Source organism: Crocodylus porosus, unplaced genomic scaffold (genome assembly GCF_001723895.1).
Source record: "Crocodylus porosus isolate Cpor-Errol unplaced genomic scaffold, CroPor_comp1, whole genome shotgun sequence".
Classification (NCBI taxonomy): domain Eukaryota; kingdom Metazoa; phylum Chordata; order Crocodylia; family Crocodylidae; genus Crocodylus; species Crocodylus porosus.
Window position 1 is genome coordinate 131,229,174 of NW_017728886.1, and position 23,144 is coordinate 131,252,317.

The following is a 23,144-nucleotide window of genomic DNA, read 5'->3' on the forward strand; positions in this document are numbered from 1 at the left end:
TCCCCTTGTACTCGGCCTTGGTGAGGCCGCAGCTGGAGTACTGCATCCAGTTCTGGGCTCCACAATTCAAAAAGGACGTGGACAAGCTTGAGAGAGTCCAGAGAAGAGCCACATGCATGATTAGAGGTCAGGAAAACAGACCTTACGATGACAGGCTGAGAGCCATGGGGCTCTTTAGCCTGGAAAAGCGCAGGCTCAGGGGTGATCTGATGACCACCAGGATCTGGGGGAACGTTTGTTCACCAGAGTTCCCCCAAGGGATGACGAGGTCTAACGGTCATAAACTAATGCGAGACCGTTTCAGGCTGGACATAAGGAAGAATTTCTTTACTCTCTGAGCCCCCAAGGTCTAGTGTAGTCTGCCATCGGAGGTGGTTCAAGCACCTACTCTGAACACCTTCAAGAGCAAGTTGGATACTTATCTTGCTGGGATACTATGACCCCAGCTGACTTCCTGCCCTTTGGGCAGGGGGCTGGACTCAATAATCTTCCGAGGTCCCTTCCAGCCCTAATGTCTGTGAAATCTATGAATCCTGCAAATGCTGAGGCAATAGTTAAGCCAGCTTCTGCCAGTCAGTGACACTCCCTCCATAAGGCTTCATGAGCCAGGGGTTTTGGGAGTAGGCGTTATCCGCTAATATAACCGGGGGTACAGTGACACTGCAGATCACTGTCTCCTCCACACTGGGTGTGTAGTGTCATTTCTCCTGGAACGCAGACAGAGAGGAGTTTCTGAACATGCATGCATCATGCATGCTGCTGGTCCACCCAGTATAAATGTTCATGAACAAGCCCCAGTGGTCTACCACAGCTTGCAGTATCGTGGAGGCATATCCTTTCCTGTTTGTGTAAGCTGTCCCACTCCCTGCAGGGCACAGCACTAGAATATGAGTGCTGTCTGGAACCGCCATGCAGTTCATGAACCCCTTCTCATTAAAGCCATCTATGCTTTGTTACAGGTTCTCCAGGAAGATAATTTTGTTTGCAGCTATCTCCTTAAGCAGCTGGCATGCCTCATGAATTGCCAACCCAACAGTGCAGCCAGCCACACCAAACTGGTTAGCAATGTAGTGGAGGCTGGATGGGCTGGCCAATTTCATGATGACCATTACAACCTTCTTTCTTGTGGGATGGCAAGAAAATGCTGGCTGTAGACTACCACTGGCCAAACTTTTGACCTCCCTCCATCTGATAACAGTCCACATGGCAACTTTCCAGTAATGCTATGACTTCATAAAAGTTGCGTGGTCATCAGTAACCAGGAAGGGCCAGTAACTTGGCTGCCTGCCTGCCTGCCTCCCTCTGCAAACCAGTAAACCTAGCTCCAAAAGGTGCTGAATGCAGGATTCTTTGCAAAGAAAGCATTGAAAAAAAAATCATTTTAGCATTGCATCTCCCATAACAGTACAGCCAGCAAAGAGAAAAAAGAACCTGTTTTGGAGCTGTGGCAGCAGGCATTAACCCCAATTCCTCCCCCCCACCCTTGGTGACCATATCATATGCATTATAGTGCATTTTAAAGATGTACTGAATTGTCTTTAAAGACTTGCTAAAGGCCCTGTGTGGTCTATGTATGGAGAGGTTTTGCAGATTACCTGCTTGCTGCTGGGGGTGAATGGGATTGTTTAGTCTTTTTTCTTACAAGATATGCTGGCTGCACCACAAGGTAGCTACTACTTAACTAGCATTCAGCCTTCTTTCCCTCCGTTAATAGTCCACCTTGAAACTCTTCGCAGTAATGCCATGATTAAACCTTCCCCTCCACCCCAGTACAGCATCCCTACCATGCTGAGGCAGGCATGGTCTCTGAAAACCAACCCAACCACCCCAAAGAAAACATAACACATCTATAGAACAAAAATAAAATGCTTTACTCAAAATACTGCAGCAACAATAACTATATGCAACTTCAAAATATAAAAATAAATACAAAATGTAAAAAAAAAAAAAAAAAAGAGGGTGGGTTCAGCACTGTACTCTTCATTGGGCTGTGAGCTGTTTACCATCCCTGGCAAGTTCCACCTACAAAAGTTTTCTGTGAGGAGGGAGGAAAAGGGAAGAAGAGGAAAAAGAGGGAGGTTTGGCACACCGTCAAAAAACCAGACCTTTGCCACCAGCACCACCTCTCACCACACGCAAGCACACACGCGCGCGCATTCGGTGGGACATATTACCTAAATATTACCTGGGATACTTCATAGCCTGGTGTTGGGTCTGGCAGACAGTGTCCTGCTGCCCTTGCACTTTTGGTCAGGGCTCTGAAATGGAATGTGATGAAGTTCATAAAGTTTGCAGTATTGAAGGAAATCATGTAACTCGCTCCCTCCACGGTTTCAAATTACTTTAAAAATAACTTACCATTATGTTGATGCTGCAGCTGTTGTCAGGAGCAATGGCCACTGCACTGGCAGCACATGATGGGAGTCACAGGTGGAGGGTACCTGGGGCAGGTGGGAGTACAGGAGGGTACATTGATGGGGGAGAGGACATAGGTGGTTGGGGGGGGTGGACAATTAAGAGGGGACAGACAATTATATGATTATTTAAAATAGAAATAATAATTGGTCTCGGGAAAAAAGTAAACAGACTTATCCCGACCTGACCTGACTGCATGCTATGAGGGAGAAGTGAGGAATGGAGGGTAAAAAAGAACACACACTGGCCTACTGGCTAGAGGCTGGAACACAGCACCCCTTCGTGATGAAGGGAATTAATTAGAAGTCTTTGGATTCTCTGATTGTTTGCATAGACAAATCCACAGTTGGAGCGGTGTAATTGGAAAGCAACACCAATTAAAAAAAATCTCAGAGTAATGTTAGTTCAAGGTGCTAAATGGACTCTAAAGTGGTAGGAAATCCCTAGTCATGCAAACACAAACACTGTTGCATCAATGAAAATGGGAAATTTTGTTTCGTCTACACATGCCCATAAGCACAAGTGCAAATTCCCAATCAGTTTCATTTCACTATAATATGTAGACCTATTTCTGGAGAAAGTTCCTTTTTCAGAAAGAAAGCAGTGGTCAGGCTTAGGCAAAGCCTAAGTACCCAAGTATTAATAAATCTTTGCTGATGCCATATGGACTGGATCTGATGACAAAAAAACACAAGTAAGATTCATTTTGCCACATGTCAACAGGAGTAAATTAATTCTTTTTTTTTCTTTTGACTACTAATGTGATCCAGATGGCTTCAATATGCCTATTCAGAATGTACCTCTCTTTAATGATATATTTTGCATCTGATGTCCTGCTTTCATCTTTTCCTCTCCTTTTTCCATCTTTCCTTTTAATCCATTTTCTTAATACTTCAGTTTTTAAAACCACCTTAAAATAGGGCCATTAATAGTTCTTCACATTACTTCTGTATTCGCTAATCTTGCATTTTTATGCACAAGACTTTCTTTGGTTATCTTATGCATATTTTTACACCACATATATACAAATATTCATTTTATTTTGAACAGAATTATTTTGTAATTTTCAGTATATACTGATTTTGTTTATTTGTTAGAAAGAAATAGCAGAATATGAGTGTGTGAACTTTTCCCATACATTTGATATTTTTTCTATGAATTTAAAGTTGTACAGTAGAAGTATAAAGATATTCAGTTTTACTTCCTGGGCATCAGTTGTGTGACAGCTACCTTCCAAACTCCAGGTACATGTAATGGCATGTGTTTAGAAGTTCTGCTGCTTTTAACAGTACTATCCATCTTTTCTAATTTTTTGGCCTATAAAGTTGCATAAATATTCCAAATGGGAAGTTATTTTATATGAAGGAATCCCCAGCTTACATTGAATACAAAAGCTAGTTCTGTACTTCCTTTTTTATGTCTACTTCCTTTGCTTTAGAGCAAAAAGTGTGGCAAGTATATTATGTGGCAGGGAGGCAACTGCCTGCTGAGTTGGGACAGCTCTCCCAGTTACGTAGAGATCTGGACTCATCCCGATCTCCATGGGCTCTTATACACATGCATGGAGGCTGCTCCAGCACTCCATAATTACAATTTGCTGGAGCAGACTGAATTAACTGAGTCTGCTGGAGCATGGTAATTACCGCAGTCCAGCTAACTTCAGTGTCAGCATCCCTGCAATGAGAAATGGTGGTAGGCCGCTTTAAATTAAAACTCACTTAATAGGCTTTAGTTCAAAGCACCCCACTATCATTTTTCCACTCGGGGATGCTGATACCTTTGACTCTCTGGGCATTTTAATTAGCACGGTTCTTAGAGCTGTGCAAATCAAAGCTCCCTACTCCTGCCTCCCAGATCATATCTATAAATGCCCCGTGTGTCTGGGAAGCAGATGCCCACTGAGCTGGAACAGCGCTTCCAGCCGCGTGGAAATTGGGATGTGTCCTAGCATCCATAACAACTGTCCCTTGCCCTGCAGAGATCAGAACCAGTACTGTACTCCCTGCCAGCCCAGGGCTGCGACCCAGGGGAGCCTGGACTCCCTCTGGCTGCTGCAGGGGGGCAGAGAAGGGCAGGAACAGCCCTAAACTTAACTGCTCGCATCAGCCACATCCACATGGGTATGGACATTTGGTTTCTCAGGGAAAACTAGTATTGGGACACCTTGCATGGCAGATTTCCCTAGGTGGGGTAGGGGAGGCTGGGGCCAGCATACAGCTGGCTCCAGCAGCCTTACCTGGGGTCCTGAAGCCTCCTGGGACTGCAGCCATGGTGATCCTGCCTCTTGGAGTCTGACCAGCAGCTGGAGCATGGTTCCAGCAAGCCAGGCTCCAGTTTTGAGTGGCATGCATTGCTCTTGGATGCGCTGCTCTTCTTTTTTTTGGTGTAGGTTTTTTTGACCCCTGGATATCCTTGCAGCATGGAGAACAGCGGAATGTGTGGTATGTGGCATTGCAAATATGTCTGCAGCACCACATACCACATGGCCGTGCTTGTCCAGGCATGGCCATTGGGGACACGTTTTCTGGCCAGAAATCCATGTTCAGGTGCATGTGGGGGCCCAGTTTAATGTACCAAAATTTAGGCTCATTATGCACCCTGAAGGTCCTTTTCTTTGGTTGATTCTTGTAGGTTGTTGCTTTAAATGTATGGTATTTTCTTTAGCTTTGAGTATCCCTTCCAGATTTTCCTGTTCTGGAGGTACCAAAAATCCAATCTTCCTCTTTCTTTACCAGTATTCCTTGTCATTTTGACTCGCATAGCAGTATCTTTTCTGGTATTGACTGGATTGGATTTGGATATCCACAAGATCTTACAGATCAGAGTTGCTTCATAAAGTTGTCAATTATTGCACAAAACCATGAACCTTTTCCTACATTAGGGCTAGTAGCCTGTACTTTCTTCAATCCACGTTTCATTTTAATTCAGACAAGAAATAGACATGGCATATTCACTGCAACTCACAACAGCTGATGACTTTGTTTATTCCTTTTTGCTGAAGTCGATTTTTACCTATAAATCCCCCAAACCCATAAAAATGCCACTGTTAGCTGCTTACTGCTTATTATTTGTTCACCTACTGATGCAATATGATCCTGCTTTACAGATATGAAGATATATCATGTATGTAAGAAATAACAATTTCATGCAAACCGTTTGGTAAATTCTTCTTGACATTGAGCACATGTTCTCTTTGTATCACTTGGCATGTTTTCCCAATAGCGCTATAATTCTGTTCCTGTGCTAAATAGCAGTAAACTCTTCTTTTTACTGTCTTTGGTGATGTCAGTGACTTTTAAGTTATGGTCCAATTTTCCAAGTCACTGCTATCATAATTCAGCTGCATTTGGTGCATCCAGAAAAAGGAAGAAAGATATTAGTTATAATAAGTTGCTCATTTTAGAGCTCATTGAATAATGGGAACATTTTTCTTGAACAATTATCTGTGATAAAATTGCCAAAATTGGCAATGGATATTATTCACAATGAATTATTCAGCAGTTGTACTTTCTATTATGCTTAATTATACTAGTCTTCCTGTGTGCAATAGAAGTCAATTTGTATAAAAATTGTGAGACCCTTATTCACTGAACAGGCTTTAAGAGAGATAAAATCTGATTCTGTTTTTTCATGTGCTGATGAAAGTCTGATCAAAATTAGGTTTGGATTCTTACTCATTAACCCTGCATAAATGGTAAAGGCTGGAGTTTTCCCATGAGCATTCTCTCTATAATGGTGCAGTGTTATAATGGGTGTGCAATACTTTTAAGACTTGATTCACTTTAATAAGTTGTTTCCCAAATCATTAATTCTTTCCTTTTCAATGTCAGATGTTTTCTGGGGGGATGATTTCCTTTTTACTAGCTGATGTTATTTCTAATTTGTAAAAGAAAAGGAGGAGGTATGTCAAATTTCATAGATTTCATAGACATTTGGGCTGGAAGGGACCTTGGAGGGGGCAGGAAGTCAGCAGGGATCATAGGATCCCAGCAAGATAAGCATCCCAATATGTCTTGAAGGCATTCAGAATGGGTGCTTGAACCGCCTCCGGTGGCAGTCTGTTCCAAACCTTGGGGGCTCAGAGAATGAAGAAGTTCCTTCTTATGTCCAGCCTGAATCGGTCACAGTGGAGTTTGTGACCGTTTGATCTTGTCATCCCTTGGGGGGCTCTGGTGAACAGATGTTCCCCCAGATCCTGATGAGCACCACTGATAAACTTATAGGTGGCCACCAGATCACCCCTGAGCCTGCGCTTTTCCAGGCTGAAGAGCCCCATACCTCTCAGCCTCTCATCATAAGGTCTGTTTTCCTGACCTCTGATCATGCATGTGGCTCTCCTCTGCACCCTCTCAAGCTTCTCCACATCCTTTCTGAATTGTGGAGCCCAAAACTGGATGCAGTATTCCAGCTGCGGACTCACCAAGGCTGAGTACAGTGGGAGAATGATGTCCTGGGATCTGCTTGAGAAGCATCTATGGATGCAAGCCAGCATTTTGCTCGCTTTACTAGCTGCAGCATCACACTGAAGTCTCATGTTCATCTTGTGGTCAATCATGACCCCCAAGTTCCTTTCATCTGTAGTACTAACCAGCGTAGCACTACCGAGCCTATAAGCATGGTGCAAGTTTTTCCTCCCCAGGTGGAGAACCTCGCATTTTTTGGTTTTGAACACCATCAGGTTCTCATCCGCCCATTTCATGAGTCTGTCCAGATCTGCCTGGATCACCCTCCTTTCCTCAAGTGTGGATGCTTTACCCCAGAGTTTGGTGTCATTGGCAAACTTGGCCAGTCTGCTTCTGAAACCAATGTCTGCATCATTGATGAAGATGTTAAACAGTATAGGCCCTAGGACAGAGCCCTGTGGGATCCCACTGGTCACAGTGCACCAAGACGATTGGCTCCCTCTGGGTCCTACCGCGGAGCTGATTCCCCAGCCAGTGGATCATGGTGATATCAAGGCCACAGTTAGCCAGTTTAGCCAAGAGGTGATGATGGATACCAAATTGAAGGCTTTTTTAAAGTCAAGGTATACGACATCTGGGTAGTTAAAGTCTCCCATGACAACCATACCATTGTGTGGCCTCAGCCAATTCCCTGGTGAACTCCTTGTCAAGTTCTTGACTCTGGGTAGGGGGGTCTGTAGTAGACTCCCACCATAGTATCCCTTGAGCTGTGTTCCCCATGGATTTTAACCCAGAGTGTCTCAAGTCATCCACCATGGGTGCCAATGTAAGCTTGCAGGGACGTGTAGCTTAGCTTGACATAGAGAGCTATGCCCCCACCTCTTTTGTCCACTTGATCCCTCCTGTACAAGGTATAGCCATCTGCACCCCTGGTCCAGTCATGGGTGGATTCCCACCAGGTCTCTGTTATCCTAATGACATTGTAGTTATTTGCATTTAGCAGGAGAACAAGTTCCTCCTGTTTATTTCCCAGGCTCCTGGCATTTGTGTATAGACATGCAAGCATCCCCTTAGGGGCCCTTGCCTTGCCTACATTTTTTTCTGGGGTTGGGGTGGGATCCCTTATGTGCCTTGGCCTGCTGGCTTTGCAAGGGCCACTCAGTGGCAGTAGTCCCCCCATCCCCCAGCAGGCTTAGTTTAAATGATCTATTTTGGAAAAAAGGCAGGAATTTAAGTGTTCCAGTCACTGCAGTCTGGATAAATATACACTGTAACTGCTTTAAAAGGGAAGAGGATGTTGTTGCTTGGGAGAGCTGTTACAATCTGTTATATCTAAATGATCCAGTAACAATACAAATTAGCTAAATCATCCTAACTTTGACTCAGAATGAAGCAGTGTTAAAGTTGTAGCAATTTCGCCACACTACCTTTTGGAAGTACTAAACCAAAAGTACTGTGTCATACATGTGTCAAACGGCTCTTTTTAGCAGCTACTACACTGTAGCAGCTTACTACACCAGGGGAAAATGTAACACCTGCTGTGAATTTTCCATTTATACTAGAGAGTCTGGTTTTTACTCTTACCTCTTGGATTCCCTGACTTGGCTACTTCCATGGTTAAATGTGACTCTTTCCCACCATGTCTTGATCTAATTCAGTGTTATCAGTCGGGATGTGTTACTAACACAGAAGGATACCGGCAATATAGATTGATTGATCTCTCACTTGCAGCTCTTTGGGACAATGCCCAGAATTTTGTCACCAATTGAATCCAATTTGAATGTGGCTGATCAATTCTCTTGATTATAAAATAAAATCCCTTTTTTTTTTCTCTTACAGTTTCTGTCATAAAAGTCATACAGTCTGTGACTCTTTCAAACTGTTTTGTTCACTTTCAAGGACAGTTAGTTGCAATTATTTAACACAAAACAACATGTATAAAAGTAGGTAAAGTCAACTTTTAGAACTTTTTATTCCAACAGATTGTGGAACACAAAGCCCTACTCGAATCTCAACAAGACCAAGAAAACAAAGCCAGGTAAGAATGAACTTGATGGTAATAAAATCCTCTGCAAATCTTCCTCTCTCTCCTTCTCGCAAGAGTTGAATCCCTCTCCTTCAGACACAGCCAGTCCCCACACCACAGCTTCTCTTCCTCCGGATCTCCACTCCATATTTTTTTATCTTGCACGCCACACCCCACCATGCCACTCCACCACCTTCCAACTTCAAAGAACAGTTGCTCCAGAAGCGGCATTCTCCCAGCACAATCTCAACCCTCAGTCCCCTGATCTCTTTCTTTAGCCACTACCTCATCACACGTCCTCCCCCTTAAAATGCTGTTAGTTGCCTTTATTTTTTTCAGCACCTCATGGTGGTCATCTCCAGTAGTGTCAGTCTTCAGTCAGGAGCTTTTGTTGAATGACAATGGGAGAGGAAGTCAGCCACCACAATGGCATGACCCATCCTAAATACATATAAAAATGAAATGGTTGTAAGGTGAGGGCCCAATGAGTGATCCATACATTATCAGTCTGAGTGGTTTTTAGCCACTTCAATGGGGCATGATCTGTTATTAATTTTAACTTGTGTCCTAAGAGGTAGTAGTGAAAATATTTCACCCCCCCATTTAATGGCCAAGCAGTCTCATTCAGTTGTTGTGTACCTTTGTTTTTGGGGTTGTAGCTTCCTACTGGTGTAGGCTATAGGACATTCCATGCTGTGCATCTCTTGTGTCAAGACTGCACCTATGGCTTTGTTGGATGCATCTGTTTGTCTACAAAGGAACTGTTGAAGTCTGGAGTGTGAAGCACCACTTCCCCACATAAGGCCTGATGTGTTTTTCTGAAAGCTTCTACCTGTTCCTCACTCCACTTAAATGGCCCATTACCTCTTTCCTTTAGCAAGTCCATCAACGAGGCTGTTACTTCAGCAAAATGCAGAATGAACTGGTGATAGTAACTAGCTAATTCTAGGAAGGCACTCATTTGTTTTCGGGTTTGGGGTGGTGTGTAGTCTCAAATTGCCTTTATCTTGTCTGTTAGAGGACTAATAAATGCTTGAACTACCACGAAATGTAAATACTTAGTCTCAGCTTTCCCTAGTGCACATTTTATGGGATTCACTGTCAGACCAATTAACCGTAACTTGTGTAGGACTGCTCGTAAGGCTTCTAAATGTTGCTCCCAGTCATCGGTATAAATAATGATATCATCTATATATGCCATGGCATAGCATTGGTGTGGGGCTAAGACCCAATCAATCAGCCGTTGGAACTTTGCTGCAGTTCCATGTAAACTAAACGACATACGTTTGAATTTATACAGCCCCCATGGTGTACCCAAAGCAGTTTTGGCTTGATATTCTTTTCGCAAGAGTATTTGCCAGTACCCTTTAGTCAAATCTGGTGTTGATATGAATTTCACCTGTCTGACTCTCTCTAATAATTCACTAATTTGTGGCATAGGGAAAGCATCAAACTTTGAAATAATATTCAATTTTTTTGAAGTCTATAGACAGCCATAGGGTACCATCTTGTTTGGGTACAACTACTAGGGGGCTCCTCCATGGACTTCAGGATTCTGTTATTTCTCCCTGAAACAACTTCTTATCTATCTCCACCTTGATAACTTCATATCAGTGACATGGAACTCTCCTCCATTTATCCCTTATCGCTTGTCCCTCAGGAGTAACTATATTGTGATTTATTCCCTTCACATAACCAGGATTCTCATTAAACACATCATTGTACTCCTGTATGATGAGTGTTAATTGTTCTTGTTTGGTATTCAATTAGTCTCCACATTTTACCCCTTTATTTGTTTTGCTTTCACTCTGTAACCTAATGGATTTTTTACCTAAATCTGGCACTCCCTGAGTGGGGTCACCAATAGTTCTTCTGATTTGTTCCACGGTTTCAATAAATTAACATGAAAAATTTGTTTTTCTTTCTCATGTAGCATCTCATAATCAACAGGGCCGACTCACTCAGTTATTTTGAATGGCCTCTGCCAACATGTTAAAAATGTACTCGTAGCACTAGGTAGAAGAACTAAAATTTTTTGCCCATTGTGTAATTCCCTCTCGTAAGTATCCTTATCATAGTAAGTCTTTTGTTTCTCTTGTGCTTGTTTAAGATGATCTTGGGCTACCTCTCCAACTCTTTGTAACCGTTTCCTTATTTCTCGGACATATTCTGTTGGGTTGTGTCTCTTGGGATCCCCCTTTCTCCCAGACTTTTCACACCACATCCATGAGACTCCTTGGCTGATGTCCATAAACTAGTTTGAATGGAGGAAACCCTAAGGATGATTGCAGTGCTTCTCTTACCACAAACAACAATGGTGGTACTATTAATTCCCACTTTCTAGGTTTTTCTTGGGTGCACCTTCCCAACATACCCTTAAGAGTCCTGTTAAATCTTTCTACCAACTCGTTCATTTGTGGATGATATACAGCTATTCATAAGTGCTTTATCTTTAATACCTGACACAAACTGTGCATCACATGAGACATGAAGTTTGTGTCTTGATCCATAATTATTTCTTTAGGTATACCCACTCTAGATACCTTTATGTACAATCACTGGACCCCAAGTTGCAGAAGAACTGCTCAAATGGGTATTACATTTGGAAATTGAGTGGCATAATCAGTCATGACTAGAATAAACTGGTGCCCTACTGAACTTTTTGGTAATGGTCCAATTATGTCTCAGGCTATTCATGAAAAAGTTTCCGTTACAATCAGTGCCCATGGTGGAAGAATCTGGGGAGGTTTTTGCAGACTAACTTGCTCACAATTTGGACACATTTGACAGAAATCCTCCACTTGCTCATATATCTGGGGCCATTTTGTATGTTCCCAAGTGCCCCCCCCCCCAAGGGATTAGTATGAGCTAGTTTCAATAGTGGGCCTCAGTATACTTGGGGAATCGATAGTTGTGGTACCTCTATTCCATCAGGTTGTCTCAATTGTATCCTATACAACAAGAATTTTCTCAATTCATACCTAGACAAGGCATGACACCGTTCAGGAGATATTACCTGTTCATCTCACTTGACCAATTCTGATTGGATGATGGATCGAAACAGGTCTTGTCCCTTTTGTGCTTCTCTGAAATACATGCTGCTTGATACGCTCTCTGTATAAAAGCCTTCTGCATCTGGTGGAACCTCCATTTCTTGACCTACCAGACCCTCCTGTGTTCTCACTGTATACAATACCTGATAAATTTCCTCCCAGTCTCAGCCCAGAATCATCAAATAAGGAAGATCCCTTGATAAACCTATGGGCATCTCCCTTTGTCCTGCTGAGAATTTCAACCATATATTTTTTCCATGGATATGTTGAAGGTTGTCCATGCATGAAGATCATCCGTACAGCATCTACTTTTGGTGCCCCCTCTTGAGGAGCTAGATCTGTTCGAACCAGGGTCTGTGCACAACCAGTATCTACTATGGCTTTCATCCTTTTTTCTCTGACCCATGCCCAAATTGAGGGTCTCTCCATTGATCCTTCACGCCCAAATTTTCTGATACTGCAATCCATCATCTCAGCTGAACCATTATCTCTGTTGTCATTCCTCGGTATCCACGTGTCTAATACGGATTCCCTTAATCTCTGCATCGGATGAGGGTTGTGTGTACGTTCTCTAGCCATATGTCCTATCCTTCCATATCAGAAGAAGACGATTGTCATTTTTCTCTCATTCCATGGTTATTTATATTGTTTCTTGTGCTGTGGTATTTGGTCCTCCTTTTGGACCATGCTTTCTGTTGTTTTCTCCTTGTGCACTATTGAAATCTTCTGCTAGTCGCAGCACTTATGTGGATGATTTTGGGTGATGGCAGTGCACCCACCATTGCATATTTTTATCCAGATCCACTAAGAACTGTTCTAATAAGATCTGGTCTCACAGATCCACTTCAGAAACCTCCTGTGGCGTCAACCACTTCTCTAGCAGATCAGACAAATGTTGAAGTAAGATCCAAGGGGATTTATCTTCCTTTTTTCTTTTGCATGTGAAATGTCTGTCTGTACCTCTCAGGATTCATGTCCAATCAGTACGTAATTTATTTTTATATCTTAACATAATCCATCACTTCTCCCAGAAGCATCACTCAATAAGCAGCTTGTGCCTTTCCTATCAGGAGCACTCCTAACTGACCATCCCACTGTCTTTGATCTAAACCCAAGGACAATGCAGCTCTCTCAAAACTCTCCAAGAATGCTTCTGGGTCATCTTGTGGGCTCATTTTAGGAACTTTTAATTCAACTTGGTTATGCTGTGTCTATGCTTGTTGCTGTAGCCACTTTTCCTTGGGTGCAATTTGGTGAGCTGCTTGTTGTTGCTGTTGTTGGAGAAGCTGGCTTACTAAATGTAAAATTTGTTGCAAAGGCTCAGGATTACCCATGGTACCTGGTTGCATCTCCATGTTTTCTCTTTTACACTGGCTGTCATCAATTTCCTGGCCAATACACCACTGTGAAATTTCAATTTGTAATAGAGAGTCTGGTTTTTACTCTTACCTCTCAGATTGCCTGACTTGGGTACTTCTGTGTTTAAATCTGACTCTCGCCAACCATGTCTTGATCTAATTTAATGTCATCAGTTGGGAGGTGTTACTAACGCAGAAGGATACCAGCAATATAGATAAAAAAAAATTTGTCTGATTGATCTCTCACTTCCAGCTCTTTCGGACAATGGCCAGAATTTTATCACCAATTGAATCCAGTTTGAATGTGGTTGATCAATTTTCTTTATTATAAAACAAAATCCTTTTTTTTTTCCTTACAGTTTGTCATAAAAGTCATATAACCTGTGACTCTTTCAAACTGTTTCATTCACTTTCAAGGACACGTAGTTGCAATTATTTAATACAAAACAACATGTATAAAAGTAGGTAAAGTCAACTTTTAGAACTGTTTGTTTATATATAAAAAACTAAAAAAAAAAACCCTTCAGTCTCTTGCTGCTTTTTTTCCCAATGGATCACAGAGCACAAATCAGCTCTACTTGTATCCCATCAAAACCAAGAAAACAGAGCGAGGTAAGAATGAACTTGAACTTAAAATCCTCTGCGAGTCTGCTGCTCTTTCCTTCTTGCAGTTCCCACACCACAGCTCCTCTCCCTCTGGACAGTTATTTTATCTGTTGGTATGTACATTTTAATAGCTCTTGGAAGAAATCCTTTTCTGATTGGCTGCTTCTCATTTTGCCTGTCTCTGCAAGGAGATAGCCAATAAGAATTGCTTTCCTCAGGACAGCTTATTCTTGCAAGAGAGGTGAGACTTCTGAAGGGTCAAATAGAATCGATGCGGGACAACAGAATTGATCAAAACAATAGAGGACCAGGATTGATTTAAGGATATGGGACAGGGAAAACCCACAACTTCTTAATACTGGAAATGGGGGGAAAAAAATCTTTTTCTGTTATGATTATTGCTGAAAAGTTTTGTTTTTAGTGTTCAGGTTTGTTTGAGCTTCTCTTAGTGCCGCTTCTGAGATGTTATAGGCAGAAACATAAATCTTAAACTATGTTTTGCAATTGTTCTCTTTCCCGTTTTAACAGATTAAGAAACTGAGGAAGTGGCTTCCTACAGTGTTGCTACTAATCAAGGTAAGCCAGATTACCCTTTTCATTGAGCAATAAGCATGGCCTACTATGACTGTTTTGAAACCCTTCAATATTTATAAAGCAAAATATTAGTAAATCTAAATAGGCTAAGTAAAATCAAAAGGTTCATCATATCACTGAGTAAGAGTTCATCTTCAGTAGAAGATTCTCCCATAAACCAGGGGAGAAAGGTATTTTGATTCAAACTCTTCTAATATTAATTTTGCATAAAAAGTTTTGCTAAATATATATATTTTAAATATATTATTAAAATATTTTCTAAAAATAATATAACATAATTGTGCTAAAAACAGCAAATTGACCAAACAAGAAAGAACATTTATCCATGAGGAGTAGATTTCTACACTGTCATGTTCAAAGATCCTTATATAAAATGGAAGTTTATGTTATGAACTAAATTAGTTTTGGAACTAAGCAAGTGTTAGAATTTGGGATTTGGTTAAGGATTTTTATGATCACTTAGATTTATGCCAGATGATTTTATAAAATGTTGGTCCTATCAGCTGAATACAACATGAAAGCAGACATTCTTGTGGCAATCTGTCTGAATTCAAAATGGGAATTAGTTCTCTATCACTTTCAGGATTTTTCTGTAATTAAAGTGCTATGGAGGGCCTCAGTTCTGGGCTTTATTTTGGTCTCAACATGATACAAATAAACTCAGACTTTTTTGTTTAGCATAGACTTAGAATAGAGACCACATAATAACTTGATTTAATTCTAAAGAAAAATGGCCAGTCAAAACTCTATAGTCCAATTCATAATTCTTACCACTTATTAAATTACATAAAGGAATAATTATCTCCCATGTTCTGAAAAGAAAATACCAGTTACCAGAGTATTATTTCCTGATACTTGATTTATGTCTCTCTTCTCTTGGTCTGTATGGTAGTTCAGCCTATTGATATTGTTGGGCTTTATATTTTTGCTTATCAGAAGAAGAAAGTGAAAGATTCTTCACTCTCATTCTTTTGCTAAATGTTTAGTATTATGTATTTTCAGCATGGTATTATTACATTTGACTCTAAGTGGTAACTCCAAAATAGTATATATGTGACTGAATTTGAGATTTATACTTCCATAGTGGAAACTCATCAGGATTGTGTTTATTCTTGTCATTCGGAATGGTTGCTTTTATATTCTGAAAGAGTCAATGTCATAAAATGGAAAAGTCATACACTAAGAAACAAGTTAGATGAGATATAATAGAAATAAGACACGTTCTTGGAACATAACTAAATGGTGAGTAATATATTTCTTTTGTGCTGAATATTGTCTTTTAATCCAGGACTTTTTGCCCTTTTATTACTTGTTTGTTGTTTAGCGTAGTGGCAAATGACAAATATAAAAGCTAAAGAGAATAAGTTGGAAACCTATATCAAAGAAAGAACAGGGATTATATATCACTTGGAATTTGAAATCAGTGTAGAGGTCAAACAAGAGAAGTAAACAACACAGCTTTAAATTTCTAACTTTAAGACTTAGTTCTAAGTGAAGCTATTTGGAAACTTTCCAGTGAAAAAGGAGATACGTTGCATCAACATTTTTGCTGCTTTCCCATTTTCTCTCCCTTTTTTTTTTTAACCATTTACAGTCCAAACCTGTTGCATTCCTGGGGCAAAGGGTAGGATTTGCTGTTATTTGGTAACAGGTAAAGGATTAGCCTGATGATATCATGGCTTCATCCCTTAACACTGATACTCATTGGGTGCATCTACACATGATGTTATGTTGCTGTAGCAATGTGCTATGGTTATGTAGCATCAGCATGCAAAAACCCACTTCAGTTATTTTGCCATAGTGACACTCTCCCTCAGTATGGCAACAGAGTGGCTAAAAATAAAGGTGTACCTTGTGGATGGTCCAGTATGGACTGTTTTGTACTTTCCAGAGGAAGTACTAAATGATGGCACAGTAACAACAATGCCATAGGGGCATATGTAGATGCACGCACTTGAAAGTAATTTTGCCATTTTTCTGTTTGGATTAAATCTTGTTCAAAGTTCTGTTCACAGTTCCTAAGTACCTGAACTTATTTTATTTCTGCTGCCTTTCTGACTGCATCAGTAGGATTATCTCTACCAAAATTTAAGGTCCATTTATAGCCTTACTAATGGAACCAAAGTTTTTCAAGTGCATTAGATCAACTGCTGGTAGGCATGCAGCAGATGGAAAACAAACAGCTCTTCTGCCAAAAGTATTTATATGGCTGAATAAAAAAAATAATTTTCTCATCTAAGCTTTGCTATCAGATAGGAATTTCCTTTTTTGCCTCTTGAATATGGTAGTCACTTAATCCTAAATCTAGCTATTCTGTTTCAACAACAATCAGTTCATGGGCCAGAAACCTACTTTTGTAATTTATGACTCTGCAGAAAAATGCATTATTGACATTAGGTTCATGTTCAGAAGAAAGTAAACTGTTAATATCTCTCTTTATAAATACTTAACTGCCTTCATTAGATTTTTTTAAAGCTGGCTTATAAGATGTATTATGAGACTGATCCTATTGGACTCAATGCAAAATTCCACTCACTGCATCACTTTGCATTTTTTTATTTGCTTACTTGTTTGTTTATTTTCCTTAAATATAATACATTATTTGGCTAGTAGAGGCAAATACAGTGTCTATCAGTGTCTACAGTGTCTGTCATCAAACATATGCCGACAGAATTCACTGGGGATTTGAGTTGATATAGTTAAAGTGAATTTGGTTTTTTCCAGCTTGAAATATCTTTGCAAAAATGATATGTACAGTTAAGCAAGAAAATCATATTTTGGGTGAGAAGAATTAAATCAACTACTGAATAAGTTCATCAAATATGCTTTTATACCTGGAATTTTTTTTAAAGTACTGAAAGTTACATTATACTAATGCTGTCAAAACCTAAAACACACACTACATATCATAGAGAGCTTGACACTCTTTTGAGGAATTTTGACTGATACGCATAATCCAGGATAGTGTTGGAGTTTGTTTTGAATGTGGAGGCGGGTGGGGATTAAGAACAGTAGTTGTATTTCTTGATGGAATACTGTAGGCTGCTGGAGCCTACTATATGGAGGTTACCAACACAATAATATCAAAAGCAACTCCAATGAAATGAATTGGAACAATGGCATAAAAGGCAAAATGAAAGGTCATTTCAAGCTCAGTTCAAGGCTTGCAATTCAAGAGAAGGTTTCTGTTGACATAAGAAATGAGGAGACAACACTTCATATAGTTTATGATAGTGGTAGGATTTGAAGGCTGATTGATAGCCTTGGTGTGAAGCTAGAAGTTTTAAATTTAAAATCTGTCAACAGGAAGGTTAAGGCTTATATTTTATGAGATGTGAGGACAGGAGGCTCCTGGAAAATATTATGTATGTGAGTAGTGGGCTTGTGCATTTACTTTGTTCATTAAATAAGCATTTCTTTACAACATCTGTAGAAGTCTGACCTCATACAATAAATACAGATAAAAAAGGATTCAGTTATGTTAGTGAGTGAGGCAGTTAGCCATTTTGTCAGAAAGTCCACAACTGACCTACCATGCTCAATGTAACCCACAGAAACAGTCTGAAAAAAACCTCCTTGTGGTAGCGAGATGCCCCCACAGACTCCTGAAGGGAAGGGGGCAGTCCCTGTGGGCCCCAAGTCACACAAGCAGCCCCCCCTGCCATGGAAGCTCACCTCTAGGGGCACAGCTGGAGCCAGAGCTGGAGCAGGAGCTGTTATGCCAGCTGTTTAATCATCTGTTCCCCAGGCAGGGAAAAGCTGAGCCAATCATGGTGGCTGGAACAGCCACTGTGGGAAGATTTAAAAACCCCACCGGGACCCAGGGGGAGAGGAGTGAAGGATCAAATATAAAGGACCAGCATGGAGCACTCCAGGCAAGCTGAGACTCTCTTGTGGGGAGCAGGAGCAGTGCAGCCAGCTCGATGCCAGCATCCAGAGCAGGAGAAGCTGAGCCCCTCCCTGTAGTAGACTGGGAGGGAGGAGGCAGTCTTACAGCCCTCTCCTCTTCAGTGGTCTATTTTTTGGGGGGGTAAAGAGCAAATTAAAGGCATCCCATCCAGAGGTGGCAAGGAGTATGCCAGCCTACAGAAGCCTAGTTCGTCAGCATCCAAGGCAGAGATGCCAGCCATCGGGACAGCCAGGCTAGTCCACCAGGATCCACACTGATGGTGCTCCCCCTGGCAAAAGGGGTCAACTGAGCATGGTCAAACCACGCAGGTGACACCCATCCAGTTGGCGAGTGGACAGGGTGTAGGGGAGGTGGAGCCCCGTGGAACATCGCAAGCAGACAGTGAGTACTACTGTCCCCGGGGTCCCTCAGAAAAAGGATCTCCACAGAACCCCTCCCTTTCATTCAATATCATCAAGTCATAGCAAGGAAGTTGAGGGGAGGGGCCCCATGCCAGACAGAAAGTATGTCACCCGATGTAAACCCCACCTAAGACAACTTTTATCACACTCCTTTTTAGCAATACATTGTTCATTATCAAAATTAATATTTTTGTGTCTAATATTTTCATTGTGGAAGATATCAGACTGAGATGCATTCAAATAAAAGTTTCCATAAACTTTTAATTCAGAATATTCACAAACTAAGAACACCCATATGACATTCATTACTCCCTTCAGTATCCTCAGGGCTCTATCTTTGGTGGACCTTCTCCAGAACACTTTAGAAAGTATTCTGCATTGCCATTTTTTCCTTGGGTTTTTCAGAAACAGCTAAGCAGATGAGCTAAGGTTTTATAAGAAATTGAGGTGAAAATGGAAAATCTTTTGGGGAGTATTGTAACACAGCATTTAAAATAAACAATGAAAACCAGTTTTGTTTTCATCATCATTTTAATAGTGCACTAGAGGTGCCTGGTCTAATAGTATTTCAGCTCTGAGCTTTCAAAATGAACACCATGCATTAATATCCATTAAAATAATTAAGCATTTATTCATGCAGTAACTGGTGGACAATATTTTGCATGGGTCCATGATTTATTTTACAAATACACACAGTTTCATGCAAATATATAATACATTATATAAGAAAGGGTTTCCTCTTTCTCTTTGTGCAGTTTCACACTTCTCAGAAACATCTAAAGAATGCTGTGCTGATAGAAACATAGTAAATATATGTTGTTCTTACAAATAAAGGTAGTATGAAATCAGCCAATGGACAGTTGGCATAACAGCTGAAAAATATTATTGTACACATGTAAATATAAGCCAACTGCTTTTCAAGTGGATACTTAAATTCATATTCATTTAATCTCCTTTATTAAGGTTTGATCAGAAGCTGTGACAGTTAATACTTTAGTAAATATCCCTCAGTTCTTTTGTACTCAAGGGATCAAAAATGTGCAATAGTCCTCAACAAAAATAGTCTTCAACAGATCAAAAATGTGCAATTCTGATATCATATTAAATGTTTATCAGACCTTGAGGATGGGTACATCATACAAGTTTTAAACTTCTTTCTTGCTAGTTTTCTGATAAATAGAAGGAATAAAAATCCTTTGTTAATCATGCATTAACTGAATGTAAGGAATTAATGTAGCAACATTCTGTAAGCAGAGCTACAAGAATATGCTTGAATAGGATGAAATGTAGTCCTCTACAGAAGGAATGCATAAAACTTAGCCATCCTATGTTGAGGGCTTAAATAGGACTTAACTGGGTGTGTCTATATGCAAAGCAATAAACTCTGGAGCTTATTACTCCAGAGTGTGTTGCTCCTGGGCACACTGTTTTAACACATGCCCAGGACTACAGCACACTGAGCCAGGTCGGGGCAGCCCTGGCTGGCAGGGGGCCAGGGATCAGCTTGCCAGCCCATGGCTGCTTCCTCCGGGCTCAGCCTGCTGCAAAAGGGCTGGCTGCAGCATGAGGGTACTCTAGTGCATGGGTAGCTGGCAGGCAGCACCTTTACTGAAGCACCCTTGTGCCCCAAACAGCTAGGAAACTATCTACATGTGTGCTTCTACAAGGTAAAAAACCCCCTGCAACAGGATAGTACTTGTATTTACACACACTGCCCTACTTTGGACTTAATTAGCTTAGCCCAGCCTAAGATGGGCACATGTGTAGACATGTAACATTTAGTGCAGAGCTAATTAACCTACTCTGCAGTAAATGTCCTGTGTAGATGTGTCTACTGTTGCCTACATCATCTGCTGGTTCTCTGCTGTATTTCTTCCATACTGACTGGCAGTAACTATTTGGGTGTTGATCTGCATTGGTTTCTTTGTACTGTCAGATAGATAACTTCTACAGAAAATGGTGGGCTAGTTATATATTCTACTATCTAGTCACTTACTTTTAGTTAGATGTACTTATATTTACTGAATGTAGAAGCTGTTGGAGAAATTTCACAAAAGCAGATTCTATCTTGGATGTCTGGGGTAGTCTTTCTGTGCTCCTTATGGTTCTAAAACACCATTAGAACAGTCTTCTTGCACTTCTGGGGTTCTAATTTGACCTTTCACTCCTGGCTGGTATCAGGAAATTCAGAAATGTAAGGAAGTTGCCTGAATTGTTGAAAACTTTAGGTTTGTTTCCTCTCAATTTTATTACTTTTATTAGGATCGCTTAAGCTCTGCCCTCTTTTAGCTCACCAATAACATATAGTAGTGCTTCATTTACACATATTGTGTAGTACACTTCAAAGAGAGATTGTGCATTTTGCAATGAATTCTACTGTGACTCCAGAACTGAAAAATGCTACCACTCCTGCTTTATGATGCTATAAGGAAATCAAATGATATTAACTTAAAGAAGACATATCCATGCACTTCTAGTGAGCCAAGCTACACAGCTCAGTGATAGAATGAAGCGTATTTCATTATGTGGAATACACATGCATCTTGTCATCACTGTGGTGTCTCTGCAAACTTTTTCCATCTAGTGTCTCCACATTCAGTACAGATGGAACTCAATTCATATGGTATTTTTTGCATGATTTCAGTTATTTATGGTCAATTAATTGTCGAACCTTTATTTTTGTACATGGCGCAGATTCACTTTTAAATGGTGCAGCACGTTTGCCAAGATGTGCAGATGAATCTAGAATTAGTTGGTTGCTTCTGCCCCCCCCACACCATGCTGCTCTCAATGTAGCTGGTAAGTGTGTTGTGAAAGGGGAAGGGGGAGGGAAGGAGTGGGGGGGCAGTTCAATGCCCCTTGCAGTGAGGGAGGGAGTAGGCCAGGGCTGGGGCATGCACTGCCCTGCTGGGGTGGGTGCCAGGCTACAGCCCCTACTTGTCCTGGGGGAAGAGGGGGGACACAGCTCCATCTGCTGTGTCCACCCCAGCCATTCACGGGGGGGGCATGTGCCCCGCAGATCTGCATAGGGTAAGGTGAGCTGGAGGTGGGGCTATGCAGGGCTTTTCTTGGCAGGGGATGATCTGAGTGGCAGCAGCACTGTAAGGGGGTTACTGGGGGAGGCAGCTATGGTGAAATTGGGGATGTCTGCAGCCCCCCTAAAGCTCCCTCCCAGAGCTGCCACCACCCATCCTAAGCCAACCCCCACCAAGAAAACCAGGCACAGCCCCAGTTACAACCAGTAGCTGCAGCCCACCCCCCACCCCACCCCATGCAGATGGGGCACACCCCCCTGTGCTCTCCTGGGGTTAGTGCAGTGATGGGAGCTGCCCCCCCATGCCCTCCAGATGAGCTGCTGCTCTATCTTATTCCCTTCCCACCCCAACTGAACAGTGTGCGCCTCTGCCCCACTCCTCCCTCACCACAGGGGTTGTTGATACCCCATCCATGTCCCTTCCCCCCCCTTACACCACACTAGACTTACTAGCTGTAAGCACCTCTCCAATCTGCCAAGCTCTGCTCCTCATTGCCTGCATGCTTATTGGCCAAATTATCAGCGGCATCTGGAACCTAAACCCTTATCTCCCATAGACCCTTGATATCTTCTTATGTGATTTGTAATGTAACCACTGTGTTAATTAAGGCCCAATTGTACAGCTTTACCTAACACTGTGATGGCACCTGCAGTATATCCAGATAAATACTAGAATGCATATCTGCCATGCAGTATAAATCTGCTAGGTAATGATACATTATCTCAGTCCCATTTCATATTTTTTATGACATTACTCATACCAAATCATTTTTAGTGACTACTGCCAGGTTTAGAGAAGTAGAGATAATGCTGTGCTGTAGGCCTAGTGCATCCTTTAACTTCAGAGGGATAGCTAGGAATTTTGAAGTCACAGGGAAACCTTGCCCATTGGAATCTGGAATTAGATCACTTATGCAGACTGGTAAAGTATCTTTGCTAATGAAATAATTGTAATTTTCCCAGAAACAGATGTACAGGCAAGAGATGCCAGACAGCAGAATCATTTTTTTTTGAGTGATTACAAAAAGCATGGAAGATTATAATCCTAAATGAAAGGACAAAAAGGGTACATCTACATGTCACCCTACAGCAACATAGCTATACACTATGTCATTGTATGGCATACTATGGAAATGTAGCAATCATGTGGGCCTACACATGATCAGCAGCTATGTTGCCATAGTGGTGTGCTCTCCTGGTATAATGCTCTATGGAAACATGTGATCGCCTGGTATAAACCTCTATGGAGACATAGTTTCATAGTTTCTAGGGTCAGAAGGGACCTGAGTAGATCATCTAGTCTGACCCCCCGCCATGGCAGGAAACAATACTGGGGTCAAACGA